Genomic DNA, 21,353 nt, shown 5'->3' with positions numbered 1-21,353 from the left:
CAACACAGGGTACCCTGCAGGGTTAACATAGCTCTGAAGTCAGAACAGAGGCAGCAGGTCTTCTTCTGTTCTGGTCCCCTGAGGCAATGGCTATAGCTATGTCCCCTTCTTCTTGAGATTCGTAATCCAGCTGTTGAATACAGCCCTGCTGAGAAAAACCTGGCCCCATTAACTTTGCAGAACACAACTATTCTGGCTTGGAACCAGATATGGGGTACGTGGGTTGGATGCTCCAAAGGTTCAGAAGACTCCTGAAGGATGCAAAATGCTACTTGTTTGTTTGAACACTGTGGGGAAGATGTCAATGGGGTCAGACATGTAGGTGATGGTATTTCATTAATACTTAACAAAATAAAAAACTCCCTACAGAGTATCATTTGACTTTAGCAGAAAAGTAGAACCCAGGAATTCAGGATCAGGGAGAGGTCAATCTATTAAGACAAGTTTTTATTTTTTTTCTCATTTCAGTCACCATAAAAGTTAAAAAAAATCAATATCCTGCCACGGTTTTTTTAATCGCCATTGACAAGGAATGACTCAAGCCCCAAGTATAAAGCAGGCTACAAAAATGAGTCTGAGTCAACGATTCCTCTTATCTTTCAAGAAATTGAGCTAACTGCTAGAACCTAAATCAACAACAAATATTTATGGCACTTAAACCTCCAAGCTCTGAGTAATAAAAAAGGATAAACCTGGCAACAAAGTGTAAAACATCAATATCAGCGTTATTAGGTAACATGATTGCTAATTACTGGAAACAGGTAGCATCCTTGTTCAATTTATTAAACTAAGCTCGCCTCCCATTCTTTCCTTTATGCCCAAAACAGCTTCTTTTGTTGCCTCTCTGCCCAGACAGGGCACTCCTCAGAGGCTAATCACCATTCGGGCTCTGCTTCCCCGCTGCCACCAGTTGTCATTATTTCTAAGCAACATTACCCTGTGCTGTGTCACCATGGCAACAGAGGGCCACCACTTTGAGGAGTGCAACAGGGAAACTGGGGGAAAGGAAAAGCAACAGTCAAGGGCTGAACTGCTTCTGGTCACGAGTAACTTCTGAGGTGGCAATGCGCTTCTCCCCATTTTATGGAAGGGGAAACTGAGGAACAGGCCAGATGCTCTCTCCAATTCCTGTGAATGGAGAAGTAAAATGTAAAACCTAGTGACCACACCCTACAAATGGGGCTGCGCTCCCTTGCTGACATGGAGTTGACTGAGCCATTTCAATCAGCATCCAGTGTGAGGGAAACAAACAAGCAAATCACAGGAGAGGGCAAGGGCTTTGGTATTAGGTAGGTGAGCCAAGAAATTTTTAGACATCTATTTTAATGTACTAAACAACGTTCTCTTAACTACGTTTTGTATATTTTTTTTCAAATACACAATTCTTGTTTAAATGTGAGTAGTTTTGCTTTCCCATGTCTCTTGACTTGTGGACTTCACTCAGCTCCTTAATTCTCCCCTTCCAATTGCATTTCTTTCAAAAACATATCCATTTTCTTTTAAGTGTTTTTCTAAGAGGCATACTGCTGAGTCAGAAAATTAATAACCTGGCATAACCTGTGATACGACCCTCACAACATGCTCTTAAGTTACTTGTTCATTATTTTCCAAAATGATTTTATCACTCGTATTCCCATGTGCATTACTTCAATTGCTCTCCAAACGCTGCTTATTCCTCAAACTGGTTTGACTTCCTTCTCTAAGAGAACCAATAGGTTTGAATCAAATCAAATCTGACAAGATAAAATGAGAAACAGAAAAAAAAGGCAGAGTCTGAATAATGCCTTTTCTGGTGTGCAGATCATCACATGGCTACCTACTTACACTTTTTGCATATTCCAATAACCCAAAAAATGTTTTGTCATTAACACTATGAATGAAAAAGCAACTTGACCATACAGTGATGCTTTTACGTCTACATTATTTTGCTAATGTAGTCTCTTTTTAACTAGAGATGAAATGCAAAATAATTTTTATGATTGCGAGAAAACTCTATGTACACATGTACATGATGTTTTGCTTATTGAAATGTGTCTCCTTGGTAGTAATAAAAATGACTTTCTTAGGATTTTAACAAAAGTATGCACTTAAATGAGAAATGGATGGCTTATATAAATCCACACTGCTAAGTTAAAAGAGGCAATTTATACAAACCATATAACTAGAAATTTCCATTGCCCCATCTATACTAGGTTGTTGCCATGACATACTGTCTACGAAAGAATTTGGATGACTTAAGGCAGAACGCTAGTATAAGGCATTTCATTTCTGGGATCCTTACTGTGCCATGGTAGAAGATTGCAACATTGACAGTGGACATTTCGGTTATGGCCATTCTGATAACCTCTGCAGCACTTGGCAGAGATGATCCTGTCTCAACACTTTGTCCAGTAAGAATGACCCAGCAGCAGCAAATATTTATTAAGCCTGGCTACGAGTTCTTCACTGTTCTAATTGATATATCCAACTTGCCATCAGTTCTGCTGACAGACATTCTGAGGTTTCATCTAGCTTCTCAAATGGTAGTTACAATGTTTTCCCAAAAAGCTGGTAATAAAGATCCATGACCCCAAAGCAGTAGTTTTAAGGGTTCCCTCTTATCTGCCTTAAGCGATGCTTTAGGCTTCCCCAATGGGTTTCCTTCAGAAAGAGAAGTGCTTTGGTTACTGAGAATCAGAAAAAAGATGCATGGACAAGTCCAGGGGTATATTATAGAAGCTTCATTGGTAATTGGTTCAGTCTTCTCATCCTCCACCAAAAACGAATTTAGTTCTTAGGTCACAGGCACTTTCTAAAAGGAAAGGGCAACCAGCATTTCTTTTTTCAAAGTGTAAAACCATATAAACTGAAAGCCCTTTGAAATATACTTGACTGCCCTTTGGGAGTAGCCTAATTGTCTGTCATTAAATGGGTAGGGCTAGGAGTTGGAAAGCTGAGTGTTAGTTTTTGCAAAGTCACATACTAGCCAGGAGATTTGGGGTGAGTCAAAATCCCTCTCTAAGCCTCAGTTTACCCAACCATGAAAAGAAGATGCTGGACCAAGTAATGGATGTCAAACACAGGCGTGAGTAGCTACATAGCCAAAGGTAAACACAGTGTAGTTTAAGGAAACACCAATTTTACTTAAAAAGTTATCAGGGTAAAAGGAAAAGTCAAGTCACTAACAGGGCAAGTAATTGTAACTTTTTTTATACTAAAGAAACCATATATAATGGAGTAGAAGGCAAGACTTAGACGACTTTAGAATAGACTTCTTCTGTCAGTCCTTCTAGACCTGAAGAGACCCATTCAGATCTCCTCTGCTATAAAGATGCTTCAGTGGGAAGAAAAACTTGAGAAATACTAAATGACAGTGTCTTCAGGGCCATTCTACCTTGGCCACGCTAGGAATTATGTCTCTTGCCTACTAATGAAAGGGATCTTTAAGGAGATGCCTGTGATCCACTGGGGCTTGATCTGTTACCCTGTAGCAGAAACACAAAGTTCATTAAAGCTAAAGATTTCGTCTGATTCACTAACTTTCCTCAGAGAGGAAAACAGTGGTTCTCCAGACCATTCAAATGCCTAAAATGATCATGGGGTATACTCTGGATATAGTGTCGCTTTTTGGGATGGGGAAATATAATGTACCAATTGATTTACTACAATATCAAGGCCAGCCAAGAGCACCTGGGCCGTCCCTGCCACCAAAAAGGAGCATGCGTTGGGCTTTTGTTGTGTTGGCTCATACTTAACAAGAGTCGATCTTGCTTTAAGAAATACATCATGTTAACTATTTTTCTTAGAATTTTATACTATGACTGAGGATAATACAGTAATTAAAAAATGGATTTGGGATGGTAGATCATCATATATCACTATAATTATAAGAATCAAATGTAAAAGGGAAACTAGGTTTAAGATCTAAAGAAAGCAAAATGCACATTCAAATCGAATGTTTAGACTGAAAAAAATATTTTCAAAGTGGAGGTAAATGCTTTTCAGAGGGCATGTTAGAGATAAGTTAGAGTAAGAATGGTAGACTAAGTTAATAATGTTGGTTTCTGTTTTAATTTAAACTTTTAGAACCAAAATTTTCAGGAGCTACTTCTAGAATATTGCTAAATGCCTTCCTTTTCATTATAATGTAAGAAAATCCTCCATCATGCTTCAAAATTGGATTAATATAATTTTTTAGACTTTTAGGTATGAATTATAGCTTATTTTTCAAAGAGGAAGCATAAATATTAACAAATTTGGAAATTATTCAGAGTTACAATATTTTAATCTAAGTATCTAAGTAGTTCTTACTCTGCAACATTTATCAGTCAAAATTTTATATGCTTGAAAAATTTTAATTGGAAAACTCCTAAGAAAAATCTAGCACATTTTCTAAAATGTAAACTTCCAAAGAATACTATATGATCATTTCTGTAATAAATATTATAATAAGTATGGTGTTTTGTAAAAAAAAAATTTGTGTATCACTATTTCATTAAGGGAAGATTAGCTAATGAATTTTGTTAATGATGTGAAAACTAGTAAACTTGAAACATGTTTAATTTCCCTCCATTTATCCACGTAGATCTAAACTTTCTTCAACTCAGAAACCTTTATTATAGATACAAGAAACTGGAGAAGTAGAGAGGGGAGGACTTTGGTAATGAACGAACAGGATCCACAAGTGATATTTGTTTTTATTCATGTGTCACAGATGTTTCTATTTCAAAGGATCAAGTTTTAACTCATAAGAATATAATTGGAATGTAATTAGAATTTATTAAGTATATAACTTTTCACTTGATATCATTTACTCAAGCTATGAACATTTTGGGGTACAATTATGTGAACAGAACTATGCATCTCTAATAAGTCTGGGCTGAGTTTCTATCGAGTTGAGACTAGACTTTTTCATTTCTTTGCTTTAAGCACAGGGATCAATAAATGTTCATTTAGTAGATAAATGGATGGATGGATGGATGGGTGGGTGGGTGGATGGATGGATGGATGGATGGATGAGACAGAGCAAAAAAATAGTTCTTTTTATTTTAAATTTGTATATCAAAGTTATATTTTCTATGAATCTGGAAACTTATATGTAATCAGTCTAAATTTTGTTTTTAATATCATAAAACTAATATTTATGAGGTGCTTAACTGTCTTAGATTTTAGTTAGCAAGATGAAAAATATACTGCTAGTTGTTATAATTAGTATAAAATTCCTTGGAGAAACTTGCATTCATAGCAGGATATAAAATATAGAGAAACCTCTGTCACTAACCATTTATTTTTGAGAATTTTCAGAAGATCAGCTGTTCGAATTTTTCAAAAAAGTCAAGAAATGGTGCAGACAATACATGGAATATATGGCATAACTATTGGAAAAGAGGAGAAAATGTTATTGTTTTTTTCAGATGATATGATTACATTCCTAGAAAATTCAAGAGAATTAAATTTAATTCTCACAAGGAAAAAAATGAGTTCTATTAAGCTGCTAGAAATGAGATAACTAAATAAAGTTAAATGGAATCAATAGTTTCCTTGTTCTCTAACAATAATTGGGTAGACTATATAATAGAAAAATATATTATTCATAACAGCTACATAAAATATAAAACAATTAGGGATAATGCTAACTGAAAATATATTCAGACAGACATAAAAATTAACAAACTTTACCTGGAGACATAAAGTATTATTTGAATGAAATTGAGAGATATTTTTAGATTAGCATTTTTATCATTTCAAAATATTAGTTCTTATTATATTAGTTTTAACTGAATTAATTTATAGATTCACCACAATTTTTAATAAAATCCCTCCAATTTTTCATTTTTGAATGAGCTTTTTTGTGAGTATGAGAAAGACCTTAAAAATGATTTTGAACTTTATCTGAAAAAAGAAATAATGGGATCAGAACATAAATTTCTGAAAAAGAATTGCAATATATACAATTAGCCTTAGGAGCTATATGCATATATTATTGATTGAAAACAATTAAACCAGTTTGTTTCTGCTGAAGGAATAGATAAATCAATGGAATTCGCTGAAACTATCTTGAAAGAGATCCCAGTATACACGTGGAGAAATAAATATTACACATGGAAAAAGGATGCCTTATTCAATAAGTATTATTTAGAAAAATTGGAAAAAATAGAGAATAAATTAATTGATAAACTCAACTTTCACTGTTACCACAAATAAATTCCACATTGATTTGATTAAAAAGATAAGCCACAAAAGAGCAAAAAATGTATAGATGAATCTTTCATTGATAAGAGGCATACAAGTCTTTCTAAGAATAAAAAAGAATGCCAAACAGAGAATAAGATCTAAAAGGTCAAACTATTTTTAATGGCTTCAGTGCATGTTAACTAGAAACTTCTGATTTCTTAGTACAATGCCAACTTTAGCACAGGTAGCTATTTAACTCCCCCCACAAATTCACCAGTGAAATAACTAAAGACTTATAAAAACAAGGAAAAAAGAGAGTTTTAAGCAGTGTTAGAAACAAGGAAAATGTATCAGCCACATGTTTTGAAGTCTTTGTGTTACTACCAGTTATAATGAACACCCCCAAATTTTGCCCAATAGCTACATTAAACTGAAAACCAACAGTTCAATGATTTGTCTCCCTTGTGCACTGGAAATAGCAACAGCAAGGAGGCTTAAATGAGTTGTATACTTGACATCCAGGCTAAGCAAAGGAAAAGCTGGGTGGAGAGAAGTAATCTCTAAGACAAGTAACTGAGGAGAGATGGCATATGTCTGCTGGGTACCTCATGGCCAGAATTCACTCTACACCCTACTGAAGCTGCTGCACCACTGAACTCAATCAAATTTACACAAAAGAATCTTCTACTTAATACATGAGGAGAGGATTCTAGACAGCAAGTGAGGATCTATGAGATTTCTCTGCCTCGTCTTTGATAAAAAGAATCAAGCCTGGAAAGACCTCTTTACACTCATGATGAATAAATGCATAAAAAACAAACAAACAAAAAATAAGACAGGCAACAAAGATCCAATATGAAACCAATGGAAAGATTCTGCAAACTGAAAAGAGGGTCAAGATGGAGAGCTCAAGGTTTACAATAAAAAAATGAAGAAGTATTAAGACAGAATCTCGCTTTGTGTTTTCAAAAAAGTTCAGGAAAGCTCATCTTTTCTCTGTGAACTTATGAAAAAGGAAAGGAATGATGAGAAGAAAAGGCAAAAAGACCGAATTGAAAAGGGACTGAGAGATAGCCAGAAATAAAAATGGCAATTGGTTGACATAAGAAAGGAATGTGAGGTTATTTCCATTTTCTTCTGCTGTTGATTTTGTTAAAGCCAGAAATTTTTTTTTTAATTTTTAAAAAATAAAGGAATAAAGCAATAAAAATAAAGGAAACCAACATTTCAATAGCAGAACTGAAATCTGAATTTTATGCAGTAAAACACTCTCAGTGTACCAAATGGAATCAATGAGGTGGAAAATACACAAGACATATTTAGACGATATAGAAAAAAAGGAAAAAGAGATTAAAATGATCAGAGAGCTCTTGACAGATATGGAGGTCAGAAAACAAAGATCCGGCCTAAGAATTATTAATGCACCTGGAGAGAGAGAGGAAAAGAAAAGAACAAATGAAATAGAAGTGATAATTATAAGACATAGGTAAGGAAATCTTGAGAGGTTCAAAAAGTAGCTGAGAAAAGAAATCCAAAGATTGTCCAAGGCAAAACCAATGAAAAGCTCTGAGAACTAACATCCTAGCAATTGCCAAGACAAAGGAATATTTCTAAAATTATTTAGCTCTTCTGCCTAAAAAAAAGTTAACTACCAATAAATTGATTAGCTTCCAACTTTTCTTTTGCAGTACAAAACACTAAAAGCCAATAGAAAAATGTCCATAGAATTCTGAGGGAAAAATTTATTACTCCAAATAATTTACTCAATCATATTTCCTACATGAAAATGAAAAATATCCTCAAATATTTAAGATATCTAATAATATAACAGGAATCCTACGTTGAGGGATACATAGTAAAAGGGAAAAAAACCAGACATGGGGTTAAATATTTATGTATCAGGATGTTATCACAGCGTAATTTATGAAGACAAACAATTAGAACCAATGTAACAGAAAATGCTAAAGTAAATTACAGTATTTTCATATTATTGGACATAAGCAGCTCTTTAAAACTGTTTTCTAACAATGTAGTATGTCATGAGGTATTAAATATTTTATAATTTTTTTCTTCAGGAAGCAAATATTTTATCATCAGAAAATAAAACAAAAACATTCTGAGACAAAAATTCTAAAAATGCACCCTGGGCTTTTATGCTTGGAAACCATGTTATTTCCTAATTTAAAATTGAACAATAGGTCAAATGTTATGAAGATCTAGGGACTCATTTCTAAAACGTGGATACACTTTCCAGACTGAACGTCCTGAAGTTCAAGAAAGTAGCAAGATAGGAAAATCACATTATTTTGCTAAGTCTGGATACATTTTCAATATTGCAAACTTTGCCCAATTGGATGATAAAATAAGCACATTGCATATCATATAGTCTGTTGTCCAAGTTGCTCAACAGAAATTATAATAATAAAATGTTACTGAAAAATAAATCGCTAAGTAAAATACAGTTTAATATTTAAACAACTGGATGTTAATTTGAATAATTCAAGCTCACAGTGAGTGGGTTGTGGTGGCGGTGGCGGGGGGGTGCGGGGGGCTGGCCAACGTTTAAGAAAAGAGATTAAATAAAAGAATGAACAGAGTGACAATGGCTTGCAAATTATAGCTTTCTAATAATAGTAAAATTTGCATAACACTTCATAGAACTTAGCATAAAATGTTAAATTATAACTGCTTATTATTATTTCTAATAATAAAACATAAGTAATATAAAATTAACCACTAAGGCACCAAATGAAACAGTTTTAATACTACATGTTAGAATATGGCTCCCCTTCTCTTTACCTTTGAGTTTATAGGATTTTAGAATAAAAGGGGAGATTCTAAGGGAAAAAAGGTATCTGGATTTTATTATTATTAACAGTAATAATGAACATAGTTTCTTCTTGTATTTGAAATGGTTAAAGATATTATGTGATGGCACATATTTTTAGAAGGGTTGGCTAAGGTTTGGGATAAAGAATGAGTCTGTGGTATCAAAGACCTATAATCACTGTTTCATGCTTTAATCAACTAAGCTATTCAACCACATACAAGAGCCTCAGCCATGACTATGAAATATTATGAAAAGTAAATTGTTATACAAAGAATAAATAATTACATGTTAAATCCTGGGGTAATAAATATGGGAAGACATATTTGCCAAGAAACATTGTTTCTAGTGCAACATAAAAACATTACACTAGAAAGAGACTATCTGATGATAAATTATTTTAAGTTTAGAATGTGTGATGAAGGATTTGCCATTTACGATTTGATTCAGACTAAATGTTTTCTAGACTTAGGTACACCTATGTTTGGGGGTAAAAATCTCTGCAGATTCAAATATGAATTACTTATAGACTGTTTAAAAACAATGCCACTAAAACAAAATGTGATTAAAATATAGAGTAGGTGACATTGTTAAGTAACCAACCATTCTGCTCTTTGGTTTTAAGCTATTGGACTAATGAATGACTAAAGAAAACACTAAAGAACTCTTAACAGTTTTCATATAAGCAACACCACTGCTTCAATAACCATGATATTTTAGATTTGAATCCACATATTAGTGTTCCAGATAGTATCATTAATTTCAACCATTAAACAAGAGAAACAGATATGAGAGAAATGGCACCTTCCCTAAGAATTCTGCAAGAAGCATTGTAACGTCCTTCTAGAATTAAAAGCTAGCGGTCTCCTGTCCCAGACCTTAGAATATCTCTCTTCTCTGGCCCCTCCTTCAAAGGGAATCAAAAGACAATTCAGAAATTTAAAAATCAGGGTAATTTACCATTAAAAAAATCTCACTTGTTCTCTGGGGGATTTTATATTATTAACATATAGTCAAGTGTTCTGCCAAATATTCCTGAACATAAAGAAACAAATAAAGCATACTGCAGTTTTTTTTTTAATGAGTCATATTTTTAAAGAAATGTAGTGAGCAATCTTAGAATTCTCTTTATGTTGATTAAAATTTTAATACAATTATTATCATTAATATTATCAGCTGCATTTATATAGAATTTTATACAGTGAAAAAACTGCTTCCAGCGTTCACTGTCTCATTAAAGTTGAGAGGTAGACAACAGGTATTCTAAGGATCGGTTTGGAGACTGTCAGCCTGCACAATTAGAAAGAATTCCAATTACTAGTTTCATTATTTAGGCTACTCAACATTTTCTTCCCAAGATTACCAGTATCGGTCTCATTTTGACCCCATAAAATGATTCAGATTCATGACTGCCCCCATGCTATTTACAGTACAGCAATAAGTATATTAAGAAAATCTACTAGCTTTGCAATAAAGCTGACTGTAACCAGCTCATAAAGCTGATATCTGTGTCCTTCAGCAGGAAGGAAACATCTAGTCTGGGGAAGCCTGTCCTGTGCTATGGTTCAGTACAATAGCTCTCTTTTTCTTCACAGGGTCAAAAATTCAGCAAAAGAAATTAATAAAAAGCCTTCTCAGAGGAAAAAAAAAGCCTCTTTTTACTGCCAACTCCATTGCCCCCTCCCACTAAAAGATAGAGATGGAGAATTTTAGAAACAGGAGTTTATTCACAGTGCTTAACTAAAAGCAGACTTCCTCTGGATTAGAACTGCAATTCACATACTGTATAAAATGTCAGGCCGATATTCCGGTTTCTTAAACACACTGCTGATTTTACTGCATACTTTACGGTCTTTATCCTTCTATAAAAATTTCCCTTTTCTAGGTTTAGATAATTTTCTAACATAAAGACTAGGCATTCATGTTTCTTTTTGAAATAAAAAGGCAAAGTGGTTTGCACTAAACATTTTACGTTCAATAAGCATATATATATAACTAAAGAGAAAAAAGGGGAGGAGAGGAGAGGCGAGGGAGAAATATTAGTAGCCAACGTCTACTGAGGGCTCTCAAAATATTAAAGTTCTAGAATTCTTATTAGTCAAGACATAAAACATCCCTGCAAAAGTCCTGTTTAAAAGTTGGGATGAGGAGTATACGTTTCAATTCTGAACAACTCCAAACAGAAGTTTCCGCCAGCTTTAGAGGCTGCTTGTAATTTAAGCTCCACATCGAACTAACAGTCTAACCTTTCTAAACCTCACTTTCCTTATCTATAAAATGGAACAATATTATATATCTTTCAGGGAAGTTAGGAGCATTAAATTTGGACAAAAAAAAAAAAACAACCCAACAATTTGAAAGTAATCATCAAGGTGTCCAGAACATAACAGGTGCTGGAAAAGAGTCCCTCTCTTCTGTCCTACTCATTATCTGTTATTTAACCTCGAAATGAAAGAAAAAAATATACTGCTATGTGGACTTGGCCCCAAATTTCAGGATCCTTTTAGTGGAGAGAAATAAGAACTTCTTCACTTTATTTCCCCAAAAAACTGCCATAATGATGACTATACATCAAATTAAAACAAAATATCAAAATAGTATATCAAAGGGGTCCTTCCAGTGTAACGCCCCCCACCAACTCTGACCCCAACCATCACACTCAAGACAAAGAAGAGTTGTAAAATAATTTTGTTTCTCAAACTTAGTAAAAATAAGGTTTTTTCCATAGCTACATTTAATAAATTCAACCTAATTTTCTTACTTAGAGTTTAGGTGAATTAAGATAGCTCACTACCCTTGTGGAAAGAATGTTTAAGTGCTGGATTTTAGAGACATCTAGAAACTGTATTACCAGAATCACAGAAGTTACCATCATTTTGCAGTCTATTCCAGAGATGACTTTTTTAAGAATTCCAACTTTAGAAAGTCCCGTGCCAGGGATAGCAAATAGATGTCACTCAGGCCCCCCTTGTCACCTTGCATGACCATGGCAGGGATGACTAATTGATCCCAGTACTTTTTTACTGTGAATCTAGAGTTGGCACTCAAAAATTTCTCAAAACAAGTTTCCAGGCACGCAGCCACCATCGACTGATCAGAGCTCCCTTATGAATTGAAACCAGCCCCAGACTAGGCTAAAGGTTACCTTTTAACTACTTATGAAAAAAGGGGCCAGAGAGGGTGTGCTTGCTGAATAAATTAACAGTCTTAACATAATTCTAATGGGAATATTTACCCTACTTATGAGACCAAACTTCTCAGGCATTTCACTACCATTCATTTAGACATAAATACCTGTAATACTACTCATAAATCATTCTTATCTCTTCATTAATAAGGACTTCTTAAGAGCCATTATGAGATAAAATACTCTTGGCCAGTTCAAATTGCAGTATGTCGTTAAAATTAATAAAAGTGTACATCTTTATGAATAGTCTATAATTCAGGATCTTCAGTAATTAGATTGAAATGAAGTTTTATTATATTTCAATTTCATTTTCTGTGGTAGTAGATAAATGTAAGTCTACCCTAGCACAGACCTGAGGTGTCTTTCACTCCGATGAGCCTCTGTTTTTATGGGCAGTGAAAAGATGTACCCAGAACTGATTTCTTCAAAACAAGCACTGTGAAACAAATGTCTGATTCTTTGGCCAGTGTGCATCAGCGGAAAAACAAACAGGCCATTATATTTGTGGGAAAGAATGAGATTGCAAAGTCAATGAGGAACAAGGCACATTATCAGCTGGTCTACATTGTAAAACAAAGGCACAAAAGCACTCTTAATACATGAAAAAAGCCAAAGTTTCACGGTTCTCAGTGAACTTAAATAGTTTGCAGTATCATTTTGAATATAAGTTGACTTATCTCTATTAGTTTCCATATTTTTCTTCGCAGATGACATGCTTCCCTTAGCTTTCCTGATCACGATCTATGCAGCAATATTATCGGCCACTGGCCTCCTTTTCTCTCTGTATCCCTCAGTTGGTTGCTTTCAAAATTACTGACTGTTTATTCAGAACAACTTTAAAAAGTCATGATGTTTGAAATACAAGCAAACTTAAACTCATTGCAAATATCTTCATGAGTGGGATTTTCCTGGGAGCATGTGGTAATATTTGAAATAAACTAAACATAACTGAAGGATCACATTGGACTTTTACAAGCATTTCTGTGACCTAATACTGTAAATTAGCCTTTAAACTATGAGGAATTTTGAAACCGCTATTATCCAATGTCATGTGAGATAAATTGTTTCTGTATGTCGTCATTGTTAGCCAGTGGGGAGAGCAAAATACTATCCACACTGCAGCCTGAGAAGAAGGGTGTGGTACCTTTTCTTGCCCTTTTGGATGCTGTGGGAGACAGAGGTATAGGGAGAATAAATAGGAATCTGAAGAGAAGTTTTACCCTACCCATTCTCCTACTGCTTCTGATGACTGGTGACAAAACAAGATCTATGCAGAAGATAAAAATCTCCCTAAATATCCAGTCCTATCCACGCCGGAAAAAAATAGTCACATTTCTGTGCATCCACATTATGCTGTTTGCTGGGAAATGAACTATTAATTCATGTGTTTTTCCTTTGAAAGGTAGAGAAGAAAAAAAATCTAACTGCCTATTAGTTTTAGTTTATAGATGAGATGATAAGCTTCAAAAGCCACTAATTAGAAGGAGCACGCTAATTAGGAGATTGTGACACCCTTCTCCTCTTTCTTTGCTTGCTGTCATTTGGTGCATCCTCCAAGGCCCAGTTCAAATGTCCCTTCTTGGAAAATCATTGCCAACCCTGTCCCCTACTCCCACTGCCTCCAAAGCCAATGTAATCCTCCCCAACCACTGTGCCCCTCTGTTCATTAGTCCTCATGCCTTTGAAGTTGACCTTGTTGCTGTTGTGTCTGGCTAGAACATGAGCCTACTGAGCCCAGGTGTCAGGCTAATGCATATTTCTAGCTCAGCACCCAGAACAGCATCTGGGTACTTACCTAGGGTGTTTTGACTGACTGACTGACTAAATAAATAAATAAATGATCCAAAAGCAGTCCATAAGAAAATTTGAGACCTTAATTTTTCATCCTCCAGAGTAAACTGAAGATCCATCTACCTAAACTGCAGGGGAACTTGATGTGTTCAAAGAGCATTATCTTGTGATCAAATTTCTCTCCTGCATCCACTGTCCACACCTGCCACTGGCCATTGCTGGGTGAGGACGGAGGAGAGGATGACTGGGGTGATAACGCTCTGAGCTTATTCCAAATCTCTGGGGTTGAGGCAGAGGCAGGGAACAAGACGGCGACGCGTCCACAGGAGTACATCCACTCTGCCTTGGGGGGAGGGACTGTCCTGTGCAGTGAGCGTGCAGCCCTACTTAGTCTTCTTTCATTTTTCCTTTCACCAGCACCACTTTCAGAGGATGATGTCAGTGGAAAATGACTCCATAATACATGCCACTTATAGTAAGTAGCATCCCCACAGATCCAAGCTTAACTGTACTCAAACTGTCAATCAAATAACATAAAGGAGAAAAAAATAAGTCTTGCTCATTGCACGCCTCTTTAACAACTCTGAGGTGCCCCACCCCGCACCTTAGGGGCTCCAGGGGCCATAGAAATTCCTATTTCTTATTGTGTTTATTCTCTCTAGAAGAGAATGATTCTCTTCTAGACCCCACAGTCTTTGGATCCTGGGAACAACATGCATGTTTCTGTTCCACATGGGGCCCAGGACAAACACCAGGCAGGTACCAGGCTGTAGCCTGCAAAATCAAAACCTTGCGTTCAGGATTGTATTTTGGATAGAATATGGCAGGTAGCAAGATTGGTGATGATGCTACTATTGTCTAGCTGAGGAGTCAAGGGGTCTTATCCCAAGAAGCCACCTGAGGAAGCCAACGAGGGCTCTGTAGAGAGGTGGCCCCGCTGGGTACAGACTGTGTCTCAGGTGCCTGATGTACCCTGAAGAATGAACAAGCTTTACCCATAAAAAGACCAAACTATTTCAACCAAGAGCCCGCTCCCCACTTTTTCCGAGATGTAAGCACTCTAAAGCACAAGGAAGAACATAAGGAATTGCCTTTGGGGTTCCCAAGGACACATTTGGGAATCAAAGTTTCTATAAGTCTAGGAATGCACCATCCGTTTTGTTAAAATCTTACCAGTTTCACTACAGCCAACCCCAGGCTGAGCAAGACACCTTCTCCAGGTTATGGGAACACAGGCCCAGCCTTTCCTTGTAGCTTCAAGAGGCACCGAAAGTATCCTGAATCAGGCAATTTCCTTTCTGTGGAACCCCGTGTATGCACACAATAAAGGCTCATTTCCTCCTATTGGTTTTTGTTTGAATGGTTTCCTTTGATATGGGCTGTCTTCCGCTCTCATCTGCAGTTATCTAAATCCAGGCATCCTTCTCAACTCAAAATTCACACTACTGGAGTCAAGTCCAACTGGCCTAACTCCAGTGGCCTCTCCCTCCTTCCTGCCTTAGATTAAGCATTAAGTGTCTGGGGCTCCCATTCCAAAGAGGGTTAATGTCAGGGTTCTCTATTGGCTTTTGCAGTGTACATGTGTATGTGTGCGCATGCACGTGTGTGTATGTGATGTGTATGCACATGTGTATCTTAACATCTCGATATAATTGCTGGCAACCAAGCATCTTTGTTTTGCCTACTTTACATAACATCGGTATACTAGGCATTCAGTTGGATTTTAATCAATACTCTCGGAATGGATGGACTGAGCCTTTTGAAAATGGTTCAACAATGGATTTGAGGATCTGTAGATATACTTTGATTTGCAAACTTTTGGATATCTTCCTCAACTGAAAGCTGAAACTGAGGCTTTCCTATCCCACAGTATCACACATCTCTCTTTGCACTCCCTCTATATTTTTTTTAACTTTTTAAATTTTTAAATTTCTTCTTGTGTGCTGATCAAACGGTCTCCATACCATACTTTTTTCTTCTTGTTTGTGTGTTACCCAAATCTCGACTCGGAGCACTGGAAAGCATCTAACTTGTGAACTATCCCTGCTGTTGATGGGTTCTTGGTGGGGAAAAGAGGACAAAAATGGACATGTGATACTGAGTCTTACAACACAGGCAACTGGGTCACTGCATCCAGGAAGGAAGGAACATGTGGTTGCAGGAAACACCTTGGAGCAATCCTTGCTTATTTATTCTCAAAGCAACAAAGGGCCAACCTTTCTTTAGAAGCCAGAGGGCCAGAAGGGGCTAGCAGATGTCAGGAGTGTTTCCTGTCCCAGAGGAAATTCATTCGTTCATTCATTCATTCATTCATTCATTTCCAGAAGTTATAGTTCAGGGGTTTGGTCCCACTGTGAGCCAGTTACCATCTGCTTGAATCACCTTAAACTGGCCTGAGTTGGGATAGGATCAATTTTATCAGTGCCAAAACAGTTCAAGCCACAATGGAGCTGGCTCAAGGGCTCCATTTTCACACATGCACAGTATGAAACTTTCCAAATGTGGCCCAGTCCTCTTATTTTCAAAAGCAACTGCATTCCTTTATCTGGGGTAACATGCTCCAGTGTCTTATTATCCTTACCAAATATAAGTATTCCCAAGAGCCTGGCATGGAATTATCTTATAGAAACAGTAATGTTTTCGTGAGTGATAATGAGACTTTAAGAAATTGCAGAAATAGTCATGGCGAAGACCCCACTCTTTCTGCAATTGTTTAGCGGGTTGGTAGCATTAATTGAGATTATTCCCTAACAGCTTCATGTTCACCCAGAGAAATATATCCAAATATTATGTATTGAGTGTTTATTCTGTGCAGTATACAAAATTCTTTACATAAGTGATCTCATTTAGTCCTAATCATCACCTAGAGAAGTGGGTATTATTACCCTCATTTTAAAGATGAGAAAACTGAGATTCACAAACATTTAAAAATTTGCCTGAAGTTGTGCATCTAGTCTATGGCAGAGCCAGAATTTGAATACAGGATTTGAATTGTCTCCCTGTGCCAGGAGGTCTATTAATGATTGATTTATGTTTCAACCACTCTATGTTTTCCCAATAAATGTAGATTCCTAGGACCCACCCAAGACACCCCAAGTCAAGGTCTGAAGCCTAAAAAATCTGTCATCTGTTTTTTTTTTTTTTTTAATAAGCTTCTCAAGAGTTTGCGCAGCCAATGAAACGAGCATTTGGAATAACTAGTGAGGGCTTTTGAAATGGGTTTGGGACAAAAACACTTCTTTCTTCTTCTGGGGTTGGAGTTAGGTAGGGGAGCGAATATGATCTTGTCCCAATGGCTATAAGAGCTCACTTTGGCCTTGACTGTGGGCAGGCTTGTTTTTTTACTTAGTTTTCGAGTGGCTCTCAAAGGCAAATAAATAGGTCGGTCCATTTTGTGAGATGTGCTGTACAGTTTGTGCTGCCGAACAAAACCAGAAGTATCTGTCCTACAGCAATTAAGCAACTAAAACTTATTTTAAAACTTAGGACACTTCAGATAACTCCTCAGTTTATGCATTTTGCCCTTAGTCTCTCTCTGTCCGTTGCCTTCATCAGCTAAACTTCTTCTCTGAAGTTTAAATGCAAAAGAGAGCCCTGGCTGAAGGGGTTGGGGCTTAGCTGGTCTCTCTTTGATACTGAAGTACAGTTTCATAGCTATATGTACAATCTCTTGGGGGAAAATGAATTCTATCTTCAACTGTAATGGAAACTTCCAGATGTATTTGGGTGGATGACAGACTATGGGTTTCTGTAAGTATGACTCATAGCTAATAATCATCTATAGAAATGCCTGTCTGAATAATAAGATACTTCATTCGATTGTGTTCTACAAACAATTACTGAGGATCTACTACTTACCAGACATTGACTCAAGTTTAAAATGCACAAAGATTGCTATAATGAGACTTTCACAATATTCCATATATGACATTTATATCGACAGATATATTTTTACTTAGGAGAAGGTGCTATAGGCTCATGAATTATCTTTTTGCTTAACCCAGTAAGATGAAGGCAAGAGCTAAAGGAATTTATAAAATAACAAAGGAACAACAAATAACATTGGTAAAGCACTTTGGAAAGAAGCGGCAGTCATTGTATTTTAGTAAAGCATGAAATGATGCAAAGCTCATCTTTAACAACTGGGAATTGGTGCCGTATGTTGGCCTCCTCCCGCTACAGTTATTGTGAATAAAGCAGGATTCATTTCAAGGCAAAAGCCTCTGGGAGTCTCCCAGAAGAAGCACTTAAACCTCAACTTACACCTTCTTTCAAATTTACCTAATGTTTTTAACCCTTTATTGTTATAGCACAATCAGATCTGTTCCTACAAATTTTCAGAAAGCATTTCTCCTTGGTGCTCTCAGCCTATCCATCTCCTGCAGTTTCCTCGGGCATAAAGCTGCATCAGGTGTCATCTGCCAGGCCAGCACACTTTTCCTCAAACTTGCACAAGTCTTATCTTAACCTGCTTCCTCTCCACTCACCTCCATCTTTCCTTTGATTGCTCTAAGTATTCCACACTCCCTAACGTTTTCACTTTCCACAATCCGGGTACCTTGCCACTCAGCTTCCCAGTCGCCACTCACCACTAGTACCTCCGAAAGGTCAGGGATGCTGTCTTAACTTCCATAGGTCAAGGTACCAGACTCAGTTCTCACCTTTACTGAACTTTCCTTAGGATCTGGCTTTATTTCTCATCATCAACTGGTTTTAGGAAACCCCAATACATGTGCATATTGTATCACTGATCAGCATTACTTCTAGGACATAATGAATAGCATGATCCCTTCTCACAGATCCAAAGGCCCACACACCTGTCCTCAGGAATACCTGCCTTCTCTGAAATGCTCTTCACTTCGAATTTCTATGCCAGTGGGAGCGTGCCTAGGAAATCCCCCTAAATGTAAGCATTCCCCAAGGCTATGGCATCAACCATTTTCTAGATTACATTTGCCTCCTTAGTTATCTCAACTCCTCTGTGATTTCAGACACCACTTTGCTATGGATGAATCCCAAATATACATCTGGCCCTACAGTCTACAGAAGTCTAGACCTCCAATTCCATGAGGATGATCCAACTTCACTTCAAACTTCTCATGACCCGAAACAGTCTCATTATCTCCCCCAACCTCCTGTGTGTTTCTGTCATTGGCCTCACAAATGTTTCTGTGACCTGAGTTCCTGGTCTCTAGGTCATCTTAGACTCCCTCCATTTCCCTTGTCTTCAGTAAGTGCCTCCCACACGCCTAGGAAGTTTCTCCTGCATGGGCACATTGTCTTCTACCAGATTCTCATTGTCACTATTCCAGCTCATGACTTCATGACTTCCTGGATGCATGCATTCTCAGCTCTAAACTGTACTCGCAGAATTATCTCCCTTAAAGTACTGTCTGACCCCATCACTCTTCTGCTAACAAACATTTGATGGCTCTCTGCTGCACCTGGAATAAAGTCGGAAAGCCATAGTTTGGCATTCAGGGTCCTCTACCATTGAGTCCATGCCAAGCATTTTAGCTGTCCCCCATGGGTACTCCCTAAACTCTGCCCCATGCTCCAGAGAAACCTGAATGGGTGCTTCCCAAGTGCATGCACTGCAGTCTTATTCTTCCATCACAGGCCATGTCAGAGGCTGTCTCCTCCAGGGAGCCTTCCGTTCCTCACCTAGACAACAGTAATCTACTGTCAGGGCACCTTATACCACCCTTGTGGTATGAATTACCTTTACCATTGGAGATTTATTTATACATCTTATCTATCATACTAAAGCATAAATTCCATGAGAGGAAAGAAAATGAGGAAAATTTAAGACATGCTTCCTTGACCTTTCACACAGTATTCTTTTTTTCTGCAAAATTCTGTCATCAAGAAAACTTCACTAAGTAGAACACTTTTGCCCTGGCAGAGCAGGTAAAGATTAAATTAATGGTCAGCCTCCTTCTTATCGACATGGGGATTTTCATTGTGTTCAGAGGCACTTCCGGTACATCGATTCACCAAATCTTCACAAAAATCCTAAGAAGTGGCATGACCATCTTGATTTGTGCCAACCAAAAAGTCGAGTTCCAAGTGACTTGGTAACTTATGTTCATCCTAAGTAGGAGAACCCAGGATTCAAGTCAATATTGATGATCTGCAAGCTTTGAATTCTTGTCATCCTTAGCCACCTTTATTTATTTTTTGAGACCTGCACTCTCTTGACTTAAACAGACTACCATGAATCCAGGGTTATACAGCAAGAAAGAACAAAGGGCATTGTCCTCTACGGTTCCCAGTTTATTCCTTCTACTAGTCTTGATTGCCAAATAGGATGAAAAAAAAAAAAAAACCCAAACATTTTAAGGAAAATTTTCATGTGTGTAAAGCATAAAAACATGGAAAGTAAAGGAGATGTTTTGTACACCATGACAAAGTGGTATTATTATTATTATTGCTATCATTATCATTATTATTTAACAGTGACGACTCCTTTCTTCTCAAGTTTGAATTTGAAGCATTAATTTTCCATTGGCCCAGGAGTAGGATATGATGGGGCCTCATGGTTATTATTATTGGGAATGGAGCCCATTGCTGGAGCCTAGAGGTTTGTTAGGAGGGGGAAGACATGAATGAGATTAGGAAAGGACATAGGAGAACCTTTCAACAAGCTTTGCTTTTATCTTACCATAGACGGTGCTAGGTAACCAGCTACATTTTTAAAACTTTATTAAAGACAGAAAAGACCACATATCCTAAGTGTCCAGCTCACTGGATTTTTACAAAGTGAACTCATCTGTGTTACCCACACCCAGAATGAGAAATAACCTATTATCAGGACCCTGGAAGTCCCCCAGGGTTCTGTTCTAGTTATACCCTTCTTTGCCTGAAGGGTGACCTCTCTCCCTAACTAGCCACTATGTCTAAAAGTCTAACTAGCTGGCTACACTTTAAATTAACCCTTTGACTGCTCTGGCCAGGAAAGCATATGTTCTTCAAGAAGCCTTTTCTGGCAGCAATTGCGGTTTCAAAGCAGAAAAAAAAAAAAAAAAAAGTGTGTGTGAGGGAGTAATTTTGTGTGTAGGAGAAAAGTGTTTCTAATTTCCAATCCTGAAAATGTGCGGGGAAGAGGGAAGATGTGAAGGAGGGAAATAAGTCAGTAAATGCAGTCTCGTTCTGCTTCCCCCATTAGGAGCTGGAAGGAGTCCAGCAACATGCCATTTTGAGAAAGGAAGCAAACAGAATCGCCTTCTCTACCTGCCTTAGCCCCGGCCAGAGCAGGTCGGCTCCTATTCCCACAGCCTTCAAGTATGTGGATAGGTCGACAGTTATTATTTAATAGCACAGTGTTCACTAGAAGCCTGATATTGTATTGAACATATGGTTTTGATTCTTTTTTTTTTCTTCTGTTTTTAAGCA

At 37.1% G+C, this 21,353-nt stretch overlaps 1 protein-coding gene across 4 annotated transcripts in view; it reads right to left on the bottom strand.

Moving 5' to 3' along the window:
- Window positions 1–21,353, bottom strand: part of MBNL2 (muscleblind like splicing regulator 2) — a 161,855-nt gene that overhangs the window by 127,390 nt on the left and 13,112 nt on the right. The window contains exon 1 of one of the 4 annotated variants that reach the window (XM_023528011.1): window positions 5,261–5,281. The exons of the other annotated variants lie outside the window; for them this stretch is intronic. The gene's annotated coding sequence lies outside the window, so the exon portion shown is untranslated. Of the gene's footprint in view, window positions 1–5,260; window positions 5,282–21,353 lie in introns of those variants that run through there. 4 annotated transcript variants of the gene reach the window in all.

This window comes from Pteropus vampyrus, unplaced genomic scaffold (genome assembly GCF_000151845.1).
Source record: "Pteropus vampyrus isolate Shadow unplaced genomic scaffold, Pvam_2.0 Scaffold21, whole genome shotgun sequence".
Taxonomy (NCBI): domain Eukaryota; kingdom Metazoa; phylum Chordata; class Mammalia; order Chiroptera; family Pteropodidae; genus Pteropus; species Pteropus vampyrus.
Note: the sequence above shows the minus strand (reverse complement) of the source record. Positions and strands in the feature narration are given on the sequence as shown.